This window comes from Camelus dromedarius, chromosome 29 (assembly GCF_036321535.1).
Source record: "Camelus dromedarius isolate mCamDro1 chromosome 29, mCamDro1.pat, whole genome shotgun sequence".
Classification (NCBI taxonomy): domain Eukaryota; kingdom Metazoa; phylum Chordata; class Mammalia; order Artiodactyla; family Camelidae; genus Camelus; species Camelus dromedarius.
The window spans coordinates 588158-596895 of record NC_087464.1 but is presented as its reverse complement, the minus strand read 5'-3'; positions in this window follow the sequence as shown (position 1 = coordinate 596895).

The following is an 8738-nucleotide window of genomic DNA, read 5'->3' as shown; positions in this document are numbered from 1 at the left end:
GCTGCTGGAGAAATCAGTTAATAAACTAAGAAGTATATATGGAAAAGTCATGTATATACAGACGCTAAGGGGAAAAAAAAAATAAAGGAACAAGAATCTTCATCTAAATAAATGCAACATGATGTAGTAGAAAGAGCATGGTTTTCTGAATTAGGCAGACCTGGGCTTTCTTCTTGCTTAAATCCTTTATGCTGCAGTTACCATCTCTCTAATACAGGGGCCATCATATTTATTTCATAAGAATGAAATAAAATATCCTATGTAAAACACAATGCTTGATTTTCACTACTGATTGAAAACTAACATATAAACTATTTTTTTAAAGAGCTACACAAACGTTCTATCACAAAAAAAGGGCATGGTATTCTAGTTTCTGCTAAAGCAGTTAAATGATAACTGGTAACACATGGAAAAAACAGATGACCCAGACCTTTGCTAAACACAAATCTGAAGCACTCCTCTTAAATTGTGGGTGCTCCAGGCACAGGAAGAAGAGCCAGGGAGGTGGGGAGTCAGAGCCAGATGAGAGGAGAATGACAAGAAAAGAGCCACAGGCAAGGTCGCAGGGTGCGACGAACCCAACCTGGGGGTCTGCATCTCCACGGCTTGAGTGTGCTCAACACGGCTGACCTGTATGCTTGAACGTAGTTAAGATGGTAACTTCCATGTTATGTATTTTTTTACCACAATTGAAAAAAGAAATCTGTTCAAGACAGAAAAATAAAAACACCCCCCACCCCAATCTGCAGTCTAAATCTGAAGGGTGATGAGTACGGAAGGTAAGGTTGATGAGAATTTATGACAGTCTACATACTACACTCAGCAAGAGACAGGAAACATTTAGTCATTCAACAAGTATTTAGTGAGCACCTATATCCCCGTATGTTCAAGGTGCTAAAGCTGCAGCACTCAACAAAACAAAGCTTACCTTCCACTGGGGAGACAAGCGCTGTAGAGAAAAACAGAGCAGAGTGAAGGGGACAAGGGATGTTTAGGGGTGGGAGTGAGAGGGGGTTGCTATTTTATTTAGAGTAATCAGGGAAGTCTCTCTGATATGAAGGCATTTGATCAGGAAACCTGAAAAAAGTAAGGCAGTGAGCCATGTAGATTTCTAAGAGGAAAAGCATTCCAGGTAGCATCCAGGGAGCAGTGAGCACAAAGGATCGGAGTCACTGGCGTGCCGCTACGTGTGAGGAAGTCAGTCTCCACGGATGGCGGAGGGGGAGTGAGGGGCAGGATGGGAGTGAGGAGTGGGGCGGGAGAAGGTGAGGTCAGAGGGGCAAGGAAGTGCCAGGGTTCTCAACACTGTAAGAACCAGGCTCCAACGGAGTGACACAGAGAGTGGGCGGAGTGCTCTGGGCAGAGGAACGGCAGGATCTGACCTTTGCTGCTGCATTATAATAGTGTCAAACAGGAGGGCTATGGAAGCAGGCAGAGGCTAGTGTCATGATGTGTGCGCAGGAGGACCATGGCGAGAGCAGGACGGCAGCAGGGAAGCCATCAGATTCTGGATGCACTGTCGGGGGAGAGCCCACAGAACTCACTGATGGAACAGATGTAGGGGAGGAAGGAACAAGGGGAGTGGGGATAATCCCAAGGATTTGGGCCGGGACATCAGAGAGACTGGAACTGCTACTTACTGAGATGGGGAAGCTGCAGAGAGCTTTTGGGGGGAAGATTAGGAGTTCAGTTCTGCACATGTTAAACTTGAGTTGCCAGTGATACTTCCAAGTGGAGATGCCAAGGAGTAACTCAAATATCTGAGTGTGACATTCAGGGGAGAGGTTCGGGTAGTGATTCAAATTCATCAGTTGTTATAATACAGACAGTATTTAAAGTCACCAGATGGGATGAGAAGAGAAGAGGTGAGGAGGAGGAGCCCTGAGATGCTCAGAGGAGGCATCTGCAAACAAGACGGGGAAGGCACGGCCGGTGAGGCCGAGGGGGAGCTGCGGGGAACCCGGAAGCCCAGGGAGGAGGGGCTCTGGCTTCCTCCTGCCCTCTCTTTGAGGAGAAGGAGAGTAATCAGCTGTGTCAAATGCTGCTGGTGAGTCAAGGAAGATGGAGACTAGGAAAGAGGACCACAGGCGGAGCAACACAGAGGTGACTGGGGGTGCCGGGCAGAGGTCACAGGGGAGGGGTGACGAGCGTCTCACAGGAGGATCGAGGGGAGGACCTGGAGGCAGCGGGCACACAATTTCTTCCAGGAGGTCTTCTGTGAAGGACGGCAGACAAACAGTAGCAGAAGGGACATGGTGGCCAAGGAAGGGTTTGTCAAAAATGGAATCTACAAGTTTAAACCACTTGAAGGTTGGTTATACATTCATTCATTTACTTTTTATAGACGCAGTCACTTTGGGGAATAGAATTTAATACGGTTTTGGAGGACAAAACTAATTTTAATATAACCAAGGATTTATTTTAATCAGGACTAAGAAACAAGGCAATTTTTATTTGATTTCAGAAACAGTGACTTGAAGTTTAAATAAGTTAAAACTTCATTTAATCAGTATGACTATAGTTACACTGATCCTATGATCACTTCAAAAAAGTGTATCTATTAATAAAGGCAGATTTACCTTGGTGTTATCAAATGCTAACAGGAGTGTCCTGCCATTTGTTAAAAATATTTCCACAGCATTATCTCTCAACTGCCACCAACGCTTGTGAACTTCTTTAATTTCTTCATATGTCCAGGAAAATGATGCTGGTTCTAATTCTCCCTGAAGGCTCTAAAGACAAAGGAAATACATGAAAGTATTTGCTTTACATGAAATATAATCATTTTAATTTTAGATTTTTAAAAAGTATCAAAATGCAACAGAAAGTCTTCCTTTTGTGGTAAAATGGCAGATAAGATTCTCTGAAAATCCTCCCACTGTTAAATATTTCAAAATGCTGGATAAAATCTAAGAAAAATATTTTAATTAATAGGTTTCATTTAAACTTTTTTATAGACTATTTTTCAGAGAAGTCTTAGGTGTAAGAAAACTGAGCAGAGAGCTCGGGGTTCCCGTGCAGACCTCTCCACACTCAGTCCCCCTGCTGTGAACGTGGGGACTCGTGTGCTGACTGTGAACATGGCTGAGCCCCCACTGAATACAGTATTCTGAATTTAAGTCACAGCTGAATCTCGGTGTTGTGCTGTGGATTCATGGGTTTTGACAGATGTTTAATGACATGCACCCACCATTTCAGTTCTGTACAGAACGGTTCCACTGCTCCGAACCCCCTTGTGCTCCAGCTGGCAACCACTGCTCTTTTTACTGTCACCAGTTTTTCCCTTTTCCAGAATGTCACAGAGCTGGAACCACACAGTATGTAGATTTGCCAGATGGATTTTGTTTTACTAAGCAAATAGTCTTCTAAATATATAGCTGAGCTTGCAAGAAAGGAAGGGAAATGAATCCTCCAGGAGTCAAAGATAAAGAGAAATTTGAAAAACAGCAGAAAGGAGGGAGCGACACTTAGGCCAGCTCTGCATGTTTTGCTATGGTACTGGGTCCCAACTAATTTTTAGAAGTAGTGGGAGGAAATATGTTACAAAGAAAGCAAAATATTTTAATGAAAATGTAATATTGTCATTCTTAAAACTGAATTCCTTCCTGTTTAGCTTCAACACTCAGCATACTTTCAATGTAACATACAGCTATTAAGCGTCTACAGACAAGGTGCCCAGCCAACATGCTCTGCATGAAATAAACCTAAGTGTGATAAAGAGGGGGCGTGAGGTACTTGTACACACATTTAAAATGCAAGAGAGCAAATGTCCTACAAGAAGTAAGACTTCATGCTACAAAAGTACAGAGGGAGAAAGGGTCCTTCAGCGCACTAAAAAACAAGGGTATTTTTAGAGTTTTCAAGGTGGAAAATGTCACCTTTGAACCCAGAAAAAAGTTTGTTCATGTATCAACTATTAAATTCCTTTGCTGCTAAAAAGACACATCTTGAAAAATAACATAACTGTACTTTTACTTGCTGGGATAAATACTATAGTAATTGCTATGTAAATCAGGAAAGAGTGCCCACGCAATTTTGGGGGCTGTATTAAACATTTAATGAATTTTTTTACATCATTTGTTTTACAACAAGATTTTATGTTTTCACTCATTAATTTCTTTGAGTCAAATATGTACTCACCATTAAATCATACATAATCATATTTCAGTGTAGCCTTAGGAAATCCTGACTTTAGAACTTCTGAAACAAAAAGGCTTATTTCTTCTATTACAGGGATCTCAAAACAATATTTTAGTGGCATACAAACTAATTTAAATGGATAAAAAGCTTTACTGTATAAAAATAGCGAATTAAGAGTCTTTTTTTAGGTTATCTTCTGATTAACATCAGTATCACCAGAAGAATAAAAGCACGGTTAATAAAAGCTATGTGAATATCAGGATGACTGAAGCTATTCAGCGATACACTGTTTTCCTTTCTTTCTGAAGGCAAATGGACCTGACAGGAAGCTGCGGGAGGCGGGGTAGTTATTTGGGGCTCCTGAGGGTGGGAATGAGGACCACGCAGACGGGAGCTGAAGTGAGAGGAGCCCTTACAACTGACCCATGATACTGACATGGGACTCAGACCGCGACCAGAGGGAATGGCATCATCTTCTTTGTAAAATTATTTTTAAAAAATTCAGACCAATTTACACATAGTGTGACAACAGTTGAACTCTAATAGTTCTACCTGCTCTCTCGTCGTGTTAAATGTATACATTTTGGGAATCTGCCTCGATTTATATAAGTGCAAACGTAATCTCTACTCACCGAACTTTCAACTGTATCAGAAGCGTTATCTTCCACAAAATACGTTCCACATTTACCTGCAGAACATAATTGGGTGTGAGTGTAAAAATGTATGTGCACTATTACCTTATATGGTTAAAAGCATGCTGTTGGATTTAGCTGGACTGAATTTGAATCCCACTGCCCAGAAACAGTTCCTAATACTCAGTATATGTTTTTGAAGGGCATCCACAAGACCTTGGGCAAGTTGCTTAACCTCTTTGTGTCTGAGTTTCCTTATAAAAAGAAGGGGGCAGGAAGAGGTAGGGGAGGACACTATTTCACAGGTTACTGTGGGAATTAAAGTTAATATGCGTAAAGCAGTTATTAACAGTTTCTGGCACTGAGGGGCTATTTATTATTACCAGTATTCTTCTTACATTACTAGCATATTATTTGGCTTTATTTTGTCACACATTAGCTGAAGTCAAGTTGTAAATCAAATTTTCTAGCAAAAGAGGAACCTTAATTATTCTGCTAACTTAAACACTCAATAGGGCAGAACAGGAGCTTAAAAGACAGTCCCCCAATTTTTCCTGCTTCGTAGGCTGCGGTTAGTGCATGTCCCTACTAATGTAACCAAACAGCAGGCCCTCCTCTGGGCTCTGTGCTGTGTGTGCCGGTCTCCCACCCCCGCCACCTCCCCTCCCCCCACCTCGGTCGCCAGGGCGCTGCCTGGCTGCCTCAGAGACGGCCACTGTCTCCATCCTGGGACCGTGGGGCTCGGTCTGGGCAAGCTCGGAACTCTCCATGTTAGGCCTTGGATGCTACGGAGTTACCCTACAGCAGCGACTCCCAAATTTGAAGGTTAGCAGAATCTCTGCAGGGTTCATCAAAATGCAGACTGCTGGGCCCCAGCCACAGGGTTTCAGATTCCAGGGGCCTGGGGAGGGGCTGAGAATGCGTATTTCTCGGAAGCTCCCCTGTGAGGCGGCCCCTCCTGATCTGGCGAGTGCGCTTTGAGAATAACAGGCCTACAGCACACGGATTGGTTCTTTAAGGGAACAGAAGTCAAGTGGTATAACTTTATTTCATCATATCTTGGGGAAAAAGTTTCCCACCAGATGTACTCTCCATGGATCAACAGCCCTGGCCTTTCTCTCAGAAGTATAATAAAGAATATAAATTGTGAACAATCTCAGAGTGGATATATTCCTTTTTTTTTTTTTTTAGGTTGGATATATTTCTTATGCATAGGTATATCTGTTAAAACAGTGGGCATCTAAGCATGGCAATAATTCTTCACCTTAAAAATAAAAATTGATATATAATAAAAGGGATGACTAAATATGGAAATGTATACTCATGAAGAAAGTCAACTTTATAAAAATTAAAATGCTGTTCATGTGCTTTTCAGGAAATAAGACTGTCATTTCTTCACATTCCTGAGTCATATGCGATGTATACAATGTTAAGGCAAAACAGTCTATGTAAAGTTAGAGAAAGTTTATCTCATTTAATGGCAGTGTGTCCAAACAATGCTTCAAATTATCTAAGAATAAAATAAGGCAGGGGGAATACGTGTACAAATCTCCCAATCGTGGCTTACCCAATAACAATTCACCAGCTGTCTCTCTAGATGGGGCAACGCTGATATATCTTTGACTCACTCTGTCAAAACATTTAAAACTATGATTAAATGTTTTGACCCATTTCAGAGAGTAAAAGCTTTATTTTCTCTAGCAGAAGATTTCAGCAAAGCGGACTGTAGTTTCAAAAGCATAAAATGTCTTGTTAAAATCCACATGAAAATAATCTCTCAGTTTTTGGCATTATGATAGAGGAGAAAATGACACTTTTAGAAAAGGTGAACAATCTCTAGACCCTTATGCAGAATAAGGGATTCAATTATTTAAAAGCATCTTCAATATTTCATATTTTCCATTCATTGGTTCATGCCTTGGATACTCCAAACAGAGAAAGGAAGCTGAGCGTTCCAGGAAAAAGAGGGGCTTCTGAGTCAGAAAAGTTCCTCTCTTCTTCAGTCAAGTCACTTATCTTCTTTGAGTCTCAGTTTTTTACCTATAAAATGGGCAGGATAACAACCTCCACCACCACAAAGACACTACCACTAGTTACCATATACTGATCCAGGTGACACTCTGCAATACTGGGAGTTACCACCTTCCTCATGCAACGGACAAGGAAACAGCCCGAGAGGCTACGTGACTTGCCTGAGAGCAGACAGCTCTGAAGAGGAGGGACTAGAGTTTGAACCTTTAATCACCAGCTAGGTTGCCTCTTGTGGATGTCACCAGCAGTACTGTGTATTTCACAGAGCGGCTAGAAAAATCAACTAAAAACTGCATGTATACAAACAAGGCCCAGAGAATGAGTACTGAGGTCCGGTGAGTCCTTCCCTTCAAATGTTTGTTCTTTCTGGATTCTGGCCACTCATCCTTGTCCTCTCTTGAGCTGTGTTTAGGATCTTTCCTAAATCCATGGCATGCTCCAAAATCAGCAGCACATAAGCACTACAATAGACTTCTAAAGTTTCTGACACTCAGAGAAAGAGATGGCGTCTTCCGGATTCAGATTTACCCGATAGACTCACTTGCAGCTTTGTCTTTTACAGTAGAAGAGAAAGAAGAGTGAGTTTTGTCTTCAAATAGGTAAGAGTGGTGGTTTGACCACATCTGTTGAGGAAAAAAGGACATTCTTATCTTTGTGAAGTGAGCAATGTTATCTGCCATATTTACGTGTGGAGTCAAGAAGCCACAATTACCTTCGGATTTCTGTCTATCCTTGAGGAGGTACTTGTTTGGCATGGTTAAGTAGCATCTCTGTAAATGCCTCATCTCCCGATTTGGCCCTTCTGTTGGATCCAACTGCCATGAAGTTGGATAGTAGATGGAAAAGAAAAGAATGCTTTTAGTGGCAATCTGAAGTACTTGTAGCTTTAAAAAATCATTCTAGAAGCTGAATAAATACATCAATGATCTAGTTAATTAACTCCCACCCCAACTATTTAGACAAAGAGACTAGGAGCTGCACACACACAGGACAAATGGATCGCGTAAAGAATAAGCATCCTTCTGCTCTGGAGTCCCGGGCTCCCTGCCTAGAGGCAGGCTCTGCAACCAGTTTCTGGTGTCTATTAAATTTTAAAAAAGGTATTGCATGACTACCACATGTTTAGCAATTTATCGGATTTAGTATGGTTAACTAAAGGAAAAATGAATTTCCCACTTTGCCTAATATCTGATGTAAAAAATAAAATTAGTTCATTTTTACAGTTAACCACATTTCTTATAATATTTTAAAATAAAGTAATATTTTAAATGAAAGGAAACAGTAGAATTTATTAAATACATATTTAGAAAAAGATAAGAGAAAAAAATTACCCTAAACATATCAAAATACTGGTAGTGATTATTTTCTGTCATTTAAAATTGCAGTTATAATTATTATGCATAGACATTTCTATATTCTGCCTTCCTTCACCAAACACTTTACAGTCTTTATTGTCATCATTTTAAATGGCCAACATTACACTGAGTGGATGCATCATAATGTATTTAACTCAATTACTATTATTATATATTTGAGTGGTTTCTAATCCACTCATTAGCATAAATAATGCAGAGATGAAAACCTTTGTTTACTACCTTTCCATATTTTGAATATTTTCCTTAGGATAGAACCACTAAAATAGGATAACTGGAACTAGAAATAAAATGTTTGTAGGGTTCCTGACATAAAATGTCAAAGTGTACATTGCCACCAAACCTCTGACCAAGGGCTGAGACACCTTTCTTCCCGCTGTGGAGATTAGCACCTAATTCTCTTTCTTTCTTTCTTTCTTTCTTTCTTTCTTTCTTTCTTTCTTTCTTTCTTTCTTTCTTTCTTCTTTCTTTCTTTCTTTCTTTCTTTCTTTCTTTCTTTCTTTCTTTCTTTCTTTCTTTCTTCCTTTCTTTCTTTCTTCCTTTCTTTCTTTCTTTCTTTCTT